At 41.9% G+C, this 18,036-nt stretch overlaps 1 protein-coding gene across 3 annotated transcripts in view; it reads right to left on the reverse strand.

The window, feature by feature from the left end:
* Positions 1 to 18,036, reverse strand: part of STS (steroid sulfatase) — a 175,330-nt gene that overhangs the window by 115,072 nt on the left and 42,222 nt on the right. Inside the window, exon 1 of one of the 3 annotated variants that reach the window (XM_046674066.1) lies at positions 4,639 to 4,654. The exons of the other annotated variants lie outside the window; for them this stretch is intronic. The gene's annotated coding sequence lies outside the window, so the exon portion shown is untranslated. Of the gene's footprint in view, positions 1 to 4,638; positions 4,655 to 18,036 lie in introns of those variants that run through there. 3 annotated transcript variants of the gene reach the window in all.

Consider the following 18,036-nt stretch of genomic DNA (forward strand, 5'->3'; position numbering starts at 1 on the left):
TTTGTGTTTGAACATCTGTTTAGAGTTCTTTTGGATGTAGATCTAGGAGTGGAACGCCTGGGTCACATGGAAATTCTATGTTTAACTCATTGAGAAACCACCAGACTGTTTTTCTACAGCAGCTGCACCATTTTAGCTTCTCATCTGCACACGAAGCTCTCAATTAAAATCATATTTTTTTAAACCCATCAGAAAGCTGAGGATGCAATGAAACCTACGTGAACTGGAATCATGCTGAGGATGTGGTAAACCTTCCTACAAAGAAGAGACCCTCGGTTGCTTTCACTCCTGGTGGAGGAAATGAGGAAAAGATGGGGAAACCCTCACATGAAGTGGAAAGGGGTGTGTAATAGCTGCATGTGGGTCGGCAGGCATGGCAGACCAGGATCCTGAGAAGTACAGCCAGACAGTCCATCTGCACCAACCTTTCGACTCATTCATGCAGATCTTTGCGAATCCCACTGGATGGCAGTACACCATGGCTGGGCCAGGGCAGTGAATGGAGCGGCATCTCTCCAGGGCCCCCTGAGCTTTCCCCATGGGCAGTCACACCTGTCCCTGTCCCCCAGCCAGGATGGGAATGTGGGATTACCAAAGCCAGGGCAGGAGAGAGAATAGGGAAAATTCCTCAAAGACCCAACAAGCTAGCATCCAGGCTACAAAGCAGAGTGCAATCCTCTGAGCCTCACTGGCGCTCAGACCCCAAGCTCTGAGGGATGTGTGCTAAAGGGCAAGTGTGGATGCCCTGTCAAAGCATTTGAAGCCAGAGGAGAACTGAACCTAATTATAGCTACAACAGATGTCTGTACTCTTAGAGGAGCTCACCCGAGTGGCCAGATGGACAAAGGGGCGTGATGCTGTCTAGGTGTAAATATTACTGAATTCAGTGTCCACTATTATTTTATATTCAATGCCCATCATTAAAAAATTATATATGTATATGTATATATACACACATATATAAAAAATATATACATAATATAAAATTATATATATATATACACATACACACATATACAAATGACATGTGAAGGAGCATAAGATGTGCAAATGTTAAAATTATCGGACACAGCCTCTAAAATACCCATCATAATACACATGTTAAAGGATCCATAAAAGAATTTAAGCATGTTCATTGCCTTCCATTGGTAGTGCCTTCTGGATAAACAATATCTATAGACTTTGTCAATCAATTAATATATGAAGCAATTCAAAATTGCCTTCAGCTAAAAAGCAGTTTTGATGTACATAAATAGTAGATCCGATCTTTGGAATAAAAATTTCGAAAAGAAACTCCCAGACTGAAAGGAAGATGTGACTTCAGGGAAATGTTATCTTCAAGTTCACTCTTTAGGGGAGCATCTTTGTTCTGAGATGAACGACATTGTGAAAGCCTACATAACACAAGACATTTAATGACAATAATTGTCTTTGGGTTAAATGTTATTTTGAAAAAGACTTAAGATCACAACTGCAGCTGAGGCATCTTTCCCCACATAGAGCTTTGTTCTTTGTGCTCAGCCCCACTGTGGGTGTCCTAATTGAAGAACGTCTTTCATAAAGCAGACATGCCCTTGGCAAGGATTTTCACATGTTGAGCTTACATGAGCATCAAGCTTATTACCACCTGCTGACAGACAGTTAGAACAATAGTAAACCAAGAAGATCCATGTTCAAACAGCAATGCAATTATATAGTAGTCCCCCCCTTATCCGTGGTTTCAATTACCCGCGGTCCCAAAATATTAAGTGGAAAACTCCAGGAATAAACAATTCATAAGTTTTCAACTGCACCTCATTCTGAGTGATGAAATCCTGCACCACCCCCTTCTGCGCTGCCTGGGACATGTCTCATTCCTTTGTTGGATCCCCAACCCTCGCCATCATCTGCTCCTGACATGCAACCATCTACATAGTCACGGCTTGAAGATCCTCCCTCAGGGGGTCAGGAGTAGCCTGACACTACGTCACAGTGCCTGCGTCACTCACCTCACCTCATCTCATCATGCAGGCACTGTGACAGCTCATGTCATCACAGGAAGAAAGGTGAGTACAGTACAGTAAGATATTTTAAGAGAGAGACCACATTCACAAAACTTTTGGGACAGTATGTTTCTATGACTGTTCTATTTATTATTAGTTATTATTGTTAATCTCTTACTGTGCCTAATGTACAAAGTAAACTTTATCATGGGTATGTGAGTCTAGGAAACAGCACAGTACATATAGGGTTTCAGGCATCCACTGGGGGTCTTGGAATGTATCTCCCATGGATAAGGGGGGACTATTGTAGTTGACAACAGAATATAATTCTACTTAATTAATTAGCTAATAATGGCAGTTCCTTTTTTATTAAAATGGTGCCTATGCAAATGTAAACAAAGAATGCCCAATAGAGTCAGAGAGTATGCTGCATGTATTAGGTAAACAGCCACACACATACCTTTACTGATTAGAGGGGCACGCAGTGTGATGATGTCATTTTATAAACACGTAATTTTTAAGTAAAAGAAAGGAAGATAGAAACTAGAGACTAGTTAAGCTGTACCTGCCACAAGTTTCCAGAATTAACATTTCTATCGATGGTTTGTGTGCACTTTAGAATGTCAATGGTGATTGGCTGGCACTATCCTGAGCTTGCTAGAAACAACGTAGGCCTCCCTTCCTTTGTGGTAATGCTACCAGAACTCTTCCTCCTGGTACTATCAGCAGTAGAATGAATAGCAATGCTGGCCTGGAATCTGCAAATCTCAGGCTACCGTATCTATCAGTTGTAGCTGGCTACACAGATGTTCCACAAGAGTGATGAGCTGCAAAAGAGTTGTAGTGAATGTCAAAGGTTTTCGAAAATGCGCTATACGACTCTGCTCTATTCAATAATTTATACCAACGATTTGTATGAATAAACTATGAGATATTGATCCAACATGTGGAGGTTAGTTTGTGCTTTGGAAGAGAATGAAGTCTCAGACAGACCTTGATAAATGGAACAAAAGATGAAAACTAATAAAATTCAATTCAATGGCGAGACCCATAATCTACTTATTTAAGAAATGTAATCATTGGTGCAAGAATGCTGATATTAAGAAGATGTGGCCTAATTGCAACTCATATGAAGAAGATTTTAACTGCTGACAAAGTGGTAGTCAGGTGAGCAATGGAGTGACTTGAAGTTGCAAAGGCTAAAATTAATGCTGCTTTATATATGTTAATAGGGAGATGTTTTTGAGACAAGGAAGAGAAGTTCCACTGGACTCTACACACCTGAAACTATAGTTGGAATAATACCTTTCAGTTCAGATTGCTGCTATTTAAGAGGGACAGACACAAACTGGCTTATCAAGGGGACAGCAAACAGGATGCTTAAGGGTACAAAAACCATTATGCATAAGTGATTACTCAGGAATTGGTAACATTTCACCCTGAGCACAAAAGGCATTAGAGTTGTCTTCGAATTTGCTCGAGTGGCTGTCTGTGAAAGAGAGAAAGGATTTAGCTGTTGTCTCAGAGGCCAGAGCTAGGACTGTGTCCAAAATAAGGAACACGATCTTACAAGAGCTGCCAGACCACGAAATGATCAGCCTGCCAAATCTCATCTTTCTCCTGCCATGACTGGGCAGAGACTGAAAAACCTCATCTGTCCGGGATATTGCAGAAGGGATTACTTCATGGAGAAGTAGGGAAGTTGGGCAAAGTGACTACTATAATCCTTCCAACCAAGAGATCCTGTCTATCCATAAGCAAACTCATCATCTATGATATATTGAAGTAGAAATGAAAAATAAAAGCAGAGCCAATAAGAAAGGAACCCAACCAAACAAGCATTCTTGTCCATCTTTGCAAAGCATCTACCTGCACAATGCTACTTGCTCTGCCTATTACACTGTGGATGAGATCTCCTGATGAAATAAACTTGATAGGAAGATGATAATTAACAAATAATTTGGCAACACAACTTAATTATGGGCCATTTAAATGTTTTGAAACAGCCATAAAAGCGATTTGCATCTTACTAATTAACCCCATTTATAACCCTTTCTAAACCTTCCCTTGCTAAACCTCACAGAAAATCATTATAATCAATGGAAATTACCAAGCAACAACAGATTTTAAAAACAAGCACATGACAATACATGTTGAGAGAATACCCAACAGAAGCAGGGAGCTCCCATGAACTTCCCAACTCAGTTTGTTTCAAGGTTAAAAGCGACAAGCACGCTCACTATCTTCAAGGCATCTCCAGCTTCCGCCACATCCGGCTGATGGTCGAGGACGAAGCAACTTTGTTCATTTACCCTCCGTTGCTGGTGTCTGCACCAGCGGAAGTCTAAGAAGCATATTCCCTGGAGGCGCCTTCTCCTTAGAAACAAGCCCTGCCCAACCAAGTTTTGACATTCCTCTTAAATAAATCTTTAGCGTACAGCTTGGCTCTGCTACAGCACTGCTTGCGCAGGTCACATGATGAAGATGTGCCTAAGTTACACTCTCTTGGTGTGTCCCTTGAATATTTTCTCCCTTGCAGCTCAACAACAGTCACTGGAAGAAGAGGTGGCTAGGTAAAGTCATACCACAGACAATGCTGAATTTCCTCCCAACCCTGAGATCTCGGAAAACAGCAAAGGTTAAGAAATGCTCTCACCTTCTGTCTTCTGGAAAATGGCTGACTGCAAAGAATTTCCCTCCCCCATACAACTCAGATAAGACTCACGGATGCCCCCCATGCCCACTGGGCGCAAGGCCAGACACACACCCTCTAAATTCTCATTCGTTGTCTTGTAAATGATTCACTGAATTGCTTGTCCCCACTGATCAATCAGAGTAAAATGTTAACTAAACTTTGGTTCAGCTTCTTTGCATACCCCAGGCCCCGATCCTTGGCCCACCCTCTGCCTGAGCCAGGAGATCGCCCCCAAGAGGACAGGCTGGCCTCAGGGTAAAGCAGACCTGGGTCCACTGTTCAATCAGGCGACCCTTCCCTCCCACCTCCCCACACCTGCTTCTGTCCAGCCTGTTTACTCTTCTCTATCAAAGAAAAACTGTCTGCCTAACCTTTGAAAAGCTTGCCGTCCTTACGGTCAGAGCATTTTCCTTCTTGCAATAATCCCTTTTCCTCTTGTAATAATCCCTTTGAAAAAAAGTCTCTCCTTACTGAGTCTGCATTTGTTTTTCTATTGGACCCTGTGCAGACCAGGTTGGCTGCAGAAGACTCTTGGATCAGCAGAGTTGGAGCTCTTTTCGAGTTTGGTCTTTTATATAAAATCAGCCTTCCATTCCTGTGAGATATCAGAAATGTTGCAGCCCAGGGCAGGCCACCCCAAAATATCCCACAATGGCATATTGATTATTTTGAATTAAAGCTACTTGAGAAGCAGAAAGGACATTCTGACTCTCTGTCTCTGTCCCCCTGAAAGCAGGAAATCGATCTCCCCTGTGAAAGGGGCTCTCCCTCCATCCTCATCACCAGAGCTGGGGATTCCGGGCCCAGAAGCTGCGTAAACAAACCTCGTAAGTTACTACCTCAAGCCTAGACTCTGTTGAAACTCCTCTCTAATTATGTACCCCAAACTGAAGTTTCTTTGTCCTGTCAACTCTTCACAAATTTCTCCTTCTTTGTGTAAGGCTATATACACTGCCTGCTTTGTTCACTCTCTGAGCATCATTTCTCTATGGTCTCTAGTACATATGTATTAAACTGGGTTTTTCTCCTGTTAATCTATTCTCATGTCAATTTTACTATTTGTCCAGCCATAAGAACACTAGAAGGGAAGAAGGAGGATTTTCCCCCACTCAACAGAAAGACGACAGAATCACAGCCCTTGGTGTAGCATCCTGGCTGTTTGTCATCTATAGAAAGCCAGATGCCACTTAACCAACATCCTTTTGACAAAAATTCAGAGACAAGCTTGTCCAACCTTGGGGGTCTGCATTCAGCCAGAAGAAATGACTCCTCTCAATCCCCTCCCAAGGGAATAAGATCAGAGAACGTATCACTTTTTTTTTTTTTTTGGAGGAAGATTAGCCATGAGCTAACTACTGCCAATCCTCCTCTTTTTGCTGAGGAAGACTGGCCCTGAGCTAATATCCATGCCCATCTTCCTCCACTTTATATGTGGGACGCCTGCCACAGCATGGCATGCCAAGCAGTGTCATCTGCACCCAGGGTCCAAACTGGAGAACCCCGGGCCGCCAAAGCGGAATGTGTGCACTTAACTGCTGCGCCATTGGGCCGGCCCAAATGTATCATTTTGATGCCAAAATGAAGAGGTGGTATGACCGAGACTGGGTCAGCTCCACTGAGGGCTTTTTGTATTCTTGTGAGCCTATCTCCAAATGAATCTCCGTGTGATACAACATGTCTGCAGAAGGCGCGATATTTGGCTGAATTTATAGCATGAGGTCCTTCATCTAAGAAGCAATTACAAAGGAGAACTTAAAAGTAAGATTCTAGAGAAAATTTCCAGGCTGCTGGAAACAATCACTTTAAATTCCAGTATGAGGCCACCTGTGATATTTTTTGGTGGGCTCTACAGGGAGGCTGAATGTTGAAAGGATATTTTTGATAAAATAAAATTATTCTGTTCTTAGGAAACTCCATCCATGGAAAGAAAATAATTATGTCCTCACAGGAAATGCACAAAACCAGGTGTCTGCTAAAAGATATGGAATATTCCAGAATTAATTTTCCATCTCCCAATGATCTTGTGGAATCGCATGTGTGTCCAGAATGGTGCCTCAGTCACCTTAATCTGCCAGCTGGTCTCTCTCTACAAGTATCTTCTCAGGTTTACCCTAGATACGGAGGTCTCTGTCATGGGATATTTCTTGAACCCTACAAGACCAATATGGAGGATGCCTAATGGGACATCGAAGCCAGAGTGGTACCCAATGGCAGACAGAATAACTCTTCTGCTAACACCCCCTTCCAGTGCCCTAGTGCCTGCCTCTGAGGCCAAGATCCCAATGGTCTCCTGTGGTCAGCTCCAGGATTCTGTGATTGGGACCCTATTTCCACGTCTAACACAAAGGAACTGGACCCCAAGCACTGAGCTTCCCACACTCAGCTATACATGTGGCCCTCTCGGTCCTCATGCACAGTATCTTCTGTGATGTAAGATTATAGAGAAGTCCTGTACACAATAAGGTCCAAAAGAGTTGAGTAGTCAATCAACAAATTATATAATCTTCAGAGAAAATATGCTTATATGGGTAGGAGGCAGCAAAAAGCGAACTGGGACACACAAAATTGTAAGGAGTTGCCTCAGAGGGTGGAGAGATACACTTCCTCTCCTGAAGGCAGAGATGCATATAATTTTTACACGTGAAAAAGAAACATTAAGAAAATTGTATGTTGATTAAAAAATACTTTTGATGGTAGCATTTCCAATAACAAGGAGCTGTGTAGATACTTAAATAGCAAGCATTACATTTAATGCTGATTACAATTACATCATGCAAATTCATTACAGCACAGTCCCTGTTAGCAAGAAAATGGTTTAAGTGCAATTCCTCATCATTTACATCAAAGGGGAAGAAGCAAGGCTTATACGTATGTAAATAAGTAAGTATTCTGGTTATCTCAGAGGGATCATCTTCAGGATCAGTGGAGGAGTTACCTATTTAAAACAATTCTTAGGGCAAGAAGGCGCAAAGTCACATGTAAGTATAATATAAAATCCCCTCACAAATAACAAACTCGTAGTGAGATAAAGTCTAAGAGACTCTAGTCTATCTTGAGACATAGTAAGTATTTATAACCACCTCCCTTCTCAAATTCAAATGTGCATACACCTACTATTATCATAGCCCACATTGCGTTTCTTAAATTATGCATCACAGAATGGTCCTGACTGTCCAAGGACAGGCAGGAAGAAAGGAACAGGGAGACAACTATCTGCTTGGTGGGTCTGCAGGGGGGAGGCCCCAGAAGGAGGGGAGGAAAAAGACCTGCAGAGGCTTGGACTCAATCCCAGCCTGGCTTTCAGACTCAGAGAGATGCCTTCCACCCACTGGGGGCAGGGCAGGGCTGCTCCAGCTCTGAGATTAAACAGAAAAAAAGGCAGGCAGTGTCAGTCAGGTCCAAGAGCAGTCCAGCCTTCTCCCTGAACCCCACCAGCAGACACCTTCATGCCTGTGGGAATCTCAGCAAATGATGAGGGGTCCAGGAAACCGGAGCATGCCACAGACGTACCACACTATGGAATATGAGGAATAGTTGTTGGAAAGAAAAGGAGGATGGTTTTTGGAGGACAACTTTCCATGGAGGGGATGAGATCCAATCAACAGAAGCCAGAGAAATGTGGGCATGGTAGGCAGAATTCTAAAATGGCCAGCAATAATCCTGCCCTCTGGTGTACACACCCTGTATAATCCCTGCCCCTTGAGGGGGAGGCAGGACCTGTGAATGCAATGGATGTCAGTCCTGTAACTAGGTGACTAATCTGTTGATTTTGAGTTAATTCAAAAGGGAGATTATCTTGGGTGGTCCTGACCTAATCAAGTGATCCTTTAAAAGGTACCGAGTCTAGAAGTGAGAGAGAGAGGCCCCAGCTGGCCCTAAAGAAGAAGCAAACAGCTATGATATGAACTGCCAACCGGGCCTGCGTGCCCAGGAATTGTGACTGGCCTCTAGGAGCTGAAAGTGGCACAAGATCCATAGACAGCAAGAAAATGGGGACCTGAGACCCCAACTGCAAGGAATTGAATTCTGCTGGCACCCACTGAACTTGGAGGAGGAACCTGAGCCTCAGAAGAGAACACAGTCTGGCTGATACCTTGATGTCAGCCTGCTGACACCCTGAGCAGAGGAACAATCTATCCCTGGCCTGGACTTCTGACCCACAGAGGCTGGGAGATATCTATGGGTGTTATTTGAAGCCACTGTTTGTTACGAAACAATAGAAAATGAATTCAGTGGGTATAAATGTTAAAGCAAATGCTTTCCTATCCAAAGCTAGAGAGATTTGAGGGTAGGGATATTTGGTTTATAAATGCATTTACATATCTCACTTATGAAAAACAAAAGATCTGTGGTATTCATCTTTGTATCCAATTCTTTTTTTTTTTTTCATTCTACCTACAAATACTTATTGAGCTGCAACTCTAGGTTACATGTTACGTGAGGCTTAGCACAGCCCCAGGCATCTCATAAAGGCCCAGGATATATTGTCTGGAGGCACCAACCTGAGAGCAGAAAGAACACAGGGAAGTGTGGTGGGCTGACTAAGAGCCCCCCAATGACGCCTGCGTCTAATCCCCAGAACCTGTAACTGCCTTATTTTCCACGGCAAAGGGCCCCTGGGGGTGTGATTAAGTGAACGGCCTTGAGATGGGGAGATGAGCCTGGCTTATCCAGTTGGGTCCAATGTCATCGCGAAGGTTCTTATAAAAGGGAGTTGGGGAGAAACTGGAAGATGCTAGGCTGCTGACCTTGAAGATGGAGGAAGGGGCCAGGAGCCAAGGAATACGGGCGCCTCGAGAAGCTGGAAAAGGCAAGGAAACAGATTCTCTCCTAGAGCCTCTGGAAGGGAACCAGGCCTGCCAACATCTTGATTTTAGCCAGTGGAACATACTGTGGAATTCTGCCTTCCAGAACCGTAAGAAATTTATGTTGCTTTAAGTCACCAAGGTTGCAGTAATTTGTTACAGCAGCCATAGAAACTACAGAAAGAAAGGGAAGAATATAAGGAATGAGGAAGATAGGGAGCAAATTAGGAAAGAAAGAAGAAAGTCAGGAAGCTAGGGAGGGAGGAAGGCAGGAGGTAGAGACAGCAGTTATTTTTTTTAATTATTATTTTTTTTGGTGAGGAAGACTCACCCTGAACTAACATCTGTTGCCAATCCTGCTCATTTTTTTTTTTCTTTTTGCTTCAGGAAGATTAGCCCTGAGCTAACATCTGCACCAATCTTCCTCTACTTCATATGTGGGATGCCTCCACAGCATGGCTGATGAGTGGAGTAGGTCTGCACCTGGGATCCGAACCCACGAACCTGGGCCACCAAAGTGGAGTGTACAGAACCCTAACCACTTGGGCATGGGCCAGCCCCAAGCAATTCTTTTAATCACTCATGAGTCTCCAGGTGTAGAAGTATAGGAAGTATATCTGTTGCAAACAACAGTTCTTTACCATTAGGAAGTTCTGAGTGAAAGGTAGGAGAGATCTTTTTGTACTATTTCTTATATCTACCTGTGAATCTATAATTATTTCAAAATGAAATTTAGAAAACAAAAATTATACAATGGAACCAATAGTAAACTGTCATGTCTATATATTATTCCTAGAAAATTCTGGAAGGAGATATATATATACAGATATAAACGATTATAGTGGTTAGTATGGGTAATGGGATTATGGTATTTTCATTTCCTTTTTTATATTTTTCTGATTTTTGGATTTTTTTTACAATAAACGTCTATACTTTTATTACCACAATAAAAACAAGCAAAAATATATTAAAAATAAATACAAAGAGATGAAGGATAAGGAGAACTCAATATCTCATGGAGAGAAATAACGCCTGTGTCTTGTTTCTTCCTGTTTGTATCACACTGAGAGTACAGCAGCGATGCTGCTCCCTGGGACCACTGCTTGGGAAGCAAACGTCGACGTCACCCTCACACAGAGGGGAGCTGTCCAGACTCTCCGTTGGCTCCAATGGCATCCAATTCAATGACTTTTCCTGCTGTTCTATGAAATCCAGGAAACCATTCTTCTTGTGCCCCCACAATCAAGTCAACTCCTAGGACAGAGGGGCACTGAGAAAATATTGGTCATGCACTGATTTGTAGATAGGTCATGAATTTTAACAGACGTGTGGATCACCTTAGACCTGCCATAAGTTATCACATAAAGGATCCTTTCCATTAAATTAGAGAATAATTCTTCAGTTACTTGTTAGATTCCTGGCCAGTTTATAATTATGACTGAGTTGACAAAAATACAAGAAAGAGTCCATGCAAGTTCATTTGTACATCACGATCTTTTTTCTATTAAAGTTCCAATTTGGATTACATCAAAATACTTTGAACTCTAAATTTTCCTCTGTCTACCAGTACCTCTGTACTATATAGTGAAACTTTAATATGGGGTTTGGTTATTTCATCATTATCTACAAGACGTCTTTCTGACATCATTTAGAAAAATTAAAACTTAAAATTAATATTTATGAATTCAATCAATAGAGAAAATTGTAAATTCAGTCCTTCCCCTGCCTGAAAGTATTCATAAGGGAGAATTATTTACTGAATTATTAAAAGATAACCAATATTCTCCAAAGCTCCACTTCCAGTACTGACTTAATCCCTATAGTTCGCACGTATCACGGAAATGCTTGAAGACAAGGCTAACAAAACTCAAGTGTGCAATTTAAAGGTAATTTCAGGAAAGTGTGCTAGTTGTTATTTTCTAAATAAAATTGTAACTCCTGAGTAATGCAGAAAAATCAACCAGTAGCTCTTAAAAATGTGTTTCCTTTACATGATGGAACAGGTGTAATTTTTAATAAAATTTTAAGCTTTCAAAATGGATTACAAGAAAAGAATATCAATTTGTTTGCCAAAGCTAAACTAATGAATTGGTTTCTGTGATAACCATTGGGTCTGTATGATATAGCAAATAATAAATTCACAACAAAACTTTTCAGCATAACTTTAGTTAGCTCTTTCTTCAACTTAGGACTTATAGTTTTTTCAATAAAAGGACACCCATGCCTATTATTTAGCGTTCTTGGATCCTATAGGTCTGTTTATTTGTAATGAAAAAGAAAAGCTTTAATTATTGATAAATGGGGCAAGATCTTTTATCAAATGAAATATGTGAAAAAGCCATTTCTTTTGTTAAAGATTGGCCCTGAGCTAACATCTGTCGCCAATCTTCCTCTTTTTTTTCTTCTTCTCCCCAAAGCCCCCCCCCCCCCCCCCAGTACATAGTTGTATACTCTAGTTGTAGGTCCTTCTGGCTCTGCTATGTGGGATGCCGCCTCAGCACGGCCTGATGAGCGGCGCCATGTCCGTGCCCAGGATCCGAACTGGCAAAACCCTGTGCCACTGAAGCGGAGTGCTTGAGCTTAACCGCTCAGCCACGGGGCTGGCCCCCAAAAAAGCCATTCTTGTAGGTCAAGAATGATTGACTATCAGCAACATTACACCACTCGAATGGATATCAGAGACTCAAATGAGTAGACGTAAAGTTAGGAGTGAGACCAAATTGGCTACCACCTCAGCTCTAACATATTACCTGTGTGACTCTGAGGAAATTTCCTAACTATTCTGCGTCTCAATTTTCTCATCGTAAAAGAAGGATAAGAATATTGCAATTCTACAGAGAGGCTGATAGGAAATGAGAGCTTTGAGGGTAAAATGGCAGATGCATCATAATCGATGATCTCTGAATACCACTTAGAATTCCAAGAAGGAAATCTTTAAACTCTATTAACCTAGTCAGACAAAGGCAGACAGACAGAAGACAGGAGCAGACCAGAAATTTCCACCGGTTTTTGGAGATTGGCAACTAGTTGTTGGAAGGGTCCCTATGTAAGCATCCAGACGAGGCTGAAACCTGAGGGCTGCAGAGGGGGACCAGATACTGAGACGGGGTGGGCCACCCTGCCCCACAGAGCCAGGACCCCCTCGTGTGGGGGTCCTGAGTCTCTGGAAGACAGGATTCCTTTCTGCAGAAAGTGGATGGCCCCAGACCATGGATATGGACAGCTGGAGGCCACAGATGTACAGGCCAGTTCTCACAAGACCGACAAGTACAGAAGCATGTCGCTTAGCACACAGCTTCCACTCAGCTCTGCAGACCCTCCCTTCTTACTATCAGCAGAAGCTAAGAACCAGAATACACCTAAAAGGAACCTCTAACGTGAAGGTCAGAGACAAAAAGGACCAAGAAAATCAATCACCAACCAATTGATCAATGAGTACATACATAAAAGATGCTTTGAAAAAGTACATTTAGAGAACAAAAGGGAACTTTTGGAAATGCAGCATATGATGGATGAATAATTCAGCAGAATGCTGGGAAGATTGAGTTGAGGACATCTCAAAGGAAGACGAAGAAAAACACAAGTGATTGATAACAGGGGAGAAAACATATGAAAATGGGGATATCGTAAGCAGGGGTCCAACCAGAGGAATAAAGAAAGAGAAAGTATGTAGGGGACAAATGACCAAGGCTGTGATGTGTCATTTTAGAAGTAGAAGACATGAGTCTCCATATTGAACAGACCACTACACGGCCAAAATGATGAATGAAAACAGACTCAGAGCAAAGCCCCTTATCATGTATTCTGAGGACATTGAGGGCAAAGGAAACATCATAAAGGCATGGGGGAGGGGTGGATGCGTTACATAAAAAAAAAAATAAGACTCCAAATGACTTTGGTCTTTCAACAGCCACACTGAACAGTAGACAAACAATGGCTGCAAAATCCAGAGGATGAATACTTCTGACTTGGAATTCTATACCAGCCAAACCACAGGGCCCAGAGCTGCAATGGATAGAGCCCACTCGCATGGAGTGCCAAGTATTTGCAGCTCAGGCTGATGGTCTCTGCTACTTAGTGTGAGGAGAGAGCATTCATGCCCACTCGACCGCAGCTCTGATTGCTGCACTCTCATAAATGAGATCCCCAAAGAAGAACAACCGGATAGAGCCGTCATGTTCAGCTTGGGGAAACAGTGAAACGTGATTATAATAATTGCAATAATTCGATTTCCGTTCCTTCTCTTTTTTCACCGTGAAACCAGGGTGGTGGTGGCTAGGCAGTGAAAATCACTCCCCACTTCTAGTGTAATTCAAGGGGACGAAAGCCACCTCTTAAAAGCATGAACTTCACTGGGGCCAGCCCAGTGGCGTAGCGGTTAAGTTCGCGGGCTCCGCTTTGGCAGCCTGGGGTTCGCAGGTTTGGATCCTGGGAGCAGACCAATACACCACTCATCAAGCCATACTGTGGCAGGCATCCCACATATAAAATAGAGGAGGATGGGCACAGATGTTAGCCCAGGGCCACTCTTCCTCAACAAAAAGAGGAGGATTGGTGGCAGATGTTAGCTCAGGGCTAATCTTCCTCCAACAAAAAGAGCATGAACTTCACCCCTTGTCATGGTGCTAGCCTGACAATCATACGCTTGCCCAAGGCTCTATTTTATGGGAAAATGGTCCCAAACTGGGTGTTTTTCCTTTTTCCATGAGGTCTGGACACCACACATGTCCAAGCTCACGAGTATTAACTGCAACAACAGGCAACAGACACTGTGCTTGAGAAGAATCGAGGGTGTAAAACAATGTGTGGGCCACAGAGTAGTCCAAAGGAAATATATTATTATTATCCATAATCTTAGAATGAGAAGGATATTATAAGCAACTGGTTAAGAAGGAGAGGGAGGGAAGGGAGGACTGGAGGGAGGAGTGAGCGATGACCATCCTAATTTAAAAATGTCAAATGATCAACAAGAAGACAATTATAAATTAACATAAAAAATGTTCACCCTCACTAGAGATTGAAAATTAAAATGAAAACACAAGGAAAATGCTGTTTTTGACCTATCAATTGGTCAAACATTTTGATGTGATAATGCGGTATCTTGGAAAAGAGGTGGTGAAATGGGGAATCTTGCTCACTGGTTGTGGACACGCAAACGTGGATGGACTTTTGGGAGCATATTTGACAATGGATAACAGGCGTCTCAACAGTTTCACACTCTTTGAATCAGTGTTTTCACTTCTCAGAATTTATCCTATGAAAATATTGAGAGCCACAAACATGTCATTTATCCATATTTTCCTGCCAACATTAGTTAGAAATCTGTGAATTCTAGGAGAATTGGGGTAAGGTTAAATAAATCACATAATAGAATATTAGGCAGCCCTTAAATTTCTTGATTTTTGAAGAATATTTTGTCACGAAGAAAAGCTTCATGGCATAATTTCAGGGTGGAAAAGGCAGAATCTGACATTAAATAAAGGCAGCATGATCACAAATATTTTTAAAAACTATTCATTTTTATATATGATATGCATGTTTTAGGGCAGATGTGCATGTAGACATGCATTTACAGAACTGGAAAGAAAGATGATGTAACTTTATTGGTATTAGGGGGAGTGGGACTACCAGTGGTTTTTGTGTGATTTTTTAAATACATTCTTGTATTTGTCAAATGTTCTACTTATTTTTATAACCAGAAAAAAAAAAAAGCCTACAAAGTACAGTTTAATCATATTGTCTTTCTGCTGATGGAGACAGTGTCACAGTAAATTTACAAAACTTCTTGAATATGATAATTTGTACTAACAGAAATAAAAAGAAAATGAACCTGGGCTTCCAGTTGGCCTGAAAAGACCCTAATTTAGACAAATCCAATTTGATGAGCTCTGATTTTTAAATAATGACGTTCTGTCAAATACTGTGCAGCTGGCCCTTGTCACATAATCAAGAAAGAAAATAAGATTCCCTTTTTAGAGAAATCTTTTTGAGTCCTTATTCTTTAAGCAGAAGCACATGGTAAATGCTTAATAAATACTTGTTGCAGAGAATTGAATTAACACAGATTTCTAATCTCTCCTTTTTTTCCTCGTGGAAGAAAGCTCTGATTCAATACCCTAGCCTCTGAAAATGCAGCAGCAAACATTCCAGAGGTCTGAAGCCTGGCATCTGGCAGGCCTCTGGAAACTTCACCCCTAGTTAACAAGCTCCATTTCTTTACTACACTCTTTTTGGTACATTTAGCTGGAAGAAAAGAAAATGACCACCAGGGTGTCTGATGACAAGAGAGAGAGTAACAGGTAGAACGATCATTTCCAACTGAGAGCACTATGGATCTCAGAGAGGAAGCGAACAATGCGACCCTGGTGGTCCGGATTTCAGGGGTCCGTCCTAGCCAGGGACACTGAAGGCCTTTAGCCTGAGGAGGGCTCACATTCCAGGCTCAAAAGTTTTGTCCTTTCTTACATTACATCATAGGTGGTTCCGTGTCCCTGAAACCCATATAGCAGGACAGGGGCATTTAAATCAATGTTCTAAGACAAACAGATCAAACCTCCAGCGCAGTTCGCTAAAGCAGCGTGGGACCCCCCAAAAACAGTAGCCCCCCTTATCCACAGGGGACACGTTCCAAGACCCCCAGTGGATGCCTGAAACCATGGATAGTACCAAACCCTATATAGATCATGTTTTTTCCTATATATACATACCCATGATAACATTTAATTTATAAATTAGACACAGAGATGAACAAGAACTAATAATAAAATAGAACAATTATAACAATATACTGTAATAAAAGTTCCTGTAGATCTTAAAAGTCTCAGAATTTGATTTTTTTTTCTTATTAAGTGGAGAACTTTCACTTTTTCACCTAAAGAAAGCACTTTAGGCTTCTCTTTGGCATATGGGAATTGCCAGCATCACTACTCTGCACTTTGGGCCCATTATTAGGTAAAATAAGGGTGACTGGAACACAAGCACTGGATCCTGCGACAGTCAATCTGATAACCGAGATGGCTACTAAGTGCCTCGCGGGCGGGTGGCCTCTACAGCGTGGATGCGCTGGACAAAGGGCTGAGTCTTGTCCCCGGTGAGATGGAGCTGGACAGTGAGAGATGTCATCGAGCTACTCAGGACGGCGCGCAATTTAAAACTTATCAATTGTTTATTTCTGGAATTTTCCATTTAATGTTTTCAGACTGTTGACCGCAGGTAACTGAAACTGTGGAAAGCGGAACCAGGGATAAGAGGGACTACCGTACATGAAAACCATGACATACCAGTAACTCTCGGTCAGATCGTTATTGAGAAGAAAGCATTTGTAGAGTAATATAGATGTGATCAAAGGGCATCACTCCCCCAGCACAACCAGAAAGGAGGCGGGATGTAAAGTGAAATCTTTCTCAACACAGGAAGAGCCTGACGACTTGTCTCTGTACTTATAACAATGACTCATTAACCCTAACTGCCGAAAAGAAAAAAAGAAAGTCTGGGTAAGTGTGTGTGAGAGAGAAAGAGAGAGCCTAAGAATAAACACAAAACTGGTTTGGGTTTTCATGTTGAGAATGTTCTTAAAGGACATTCTTTGTTGTTGACTCAGATCATTTCACCATAAACAAGTCCCTTCGAAAACATTTTCAACATGGAAACCACAAGAGCACAGAAACAGAAAATAATATATATATCTATCTATATAGATACACGCATATATATATATATAACCAGAGTGTCTGTGTGCGTGTATAAAACCCATAGGTGGTTGTATATATGGCTTCCTTCAAACTGTGGGTGGCAAAGCAAAGTGCATGTGAATGACAGCTTCCATCATGGAGCGTGGGGGATGAGGGGCACCTGGTGTAGCTTGTGGGTGATGAGGGGAAAAAGGGCAAAGTGGTTGAAAAAATGAGAGTCCAAGAGGTGCTGAGCTGTGATCAGGTATGTCTAATGGGCTGCAAAAGCTGATGGGACTTCAGTTCTTGCCGTGAGTCCACGGAAGTTTGCACTACCAGACTGAGTGCTGGGGAAATGTGTTAAGCATGGCACTAGGGTATCCATTTTTGTTCTTGGAGACTCATTCCCACCACTCAATAAACAAACAAAAATTCATCCTGCCTCCTTCCTCTCCCCCTCACCCACCTCATTATTTGTGCTTGACCCAACAAATGTCCAAAGACAGCAGGAGAAAGAAGGGAAGCGATTTCATTGTTTTTAGGATGCAGCCTCATCCCATTCTACTCATTCTGCCTCTCGAAATGAGAATGTGAGGATATTAATTACATCAATAAGGTAGGGAAAGCTGACGGTTTTTTTATGTCACAGACATCATAAGATGATCCGAGATATGAGAGGCTAGAGTTATTGTATAGAATTTCAAAATTTCCTCCACGTCTGATAGAAAATCTTCTTAAGGGAATTACATCATAGATATTGAATGCTGTCTAATATTACAAGAGAACAGACAACAAAAAATATTACTTAAATAATATTTTCAAATTATTAAGAAGAAAACTAGAGACTGGAGATTAATCCAGTTCTTGTCATTCCTAATGAAGAT

Source organism: Equus quagga, chromosome 10, assembly GCF_021613505.1.
Source record: "Equus quagga isolate Etosha38 chromosome 10, UCLA_HA_Equagga_1.0, whole genome shotgun sequence".
Classification (NCBI taxonomy): domain Eukaryota; kingdom Metazoa; phylum Chordata; class Mammalia; order Perissodactyla; family Equidae; genus Equus; species Equus quagga.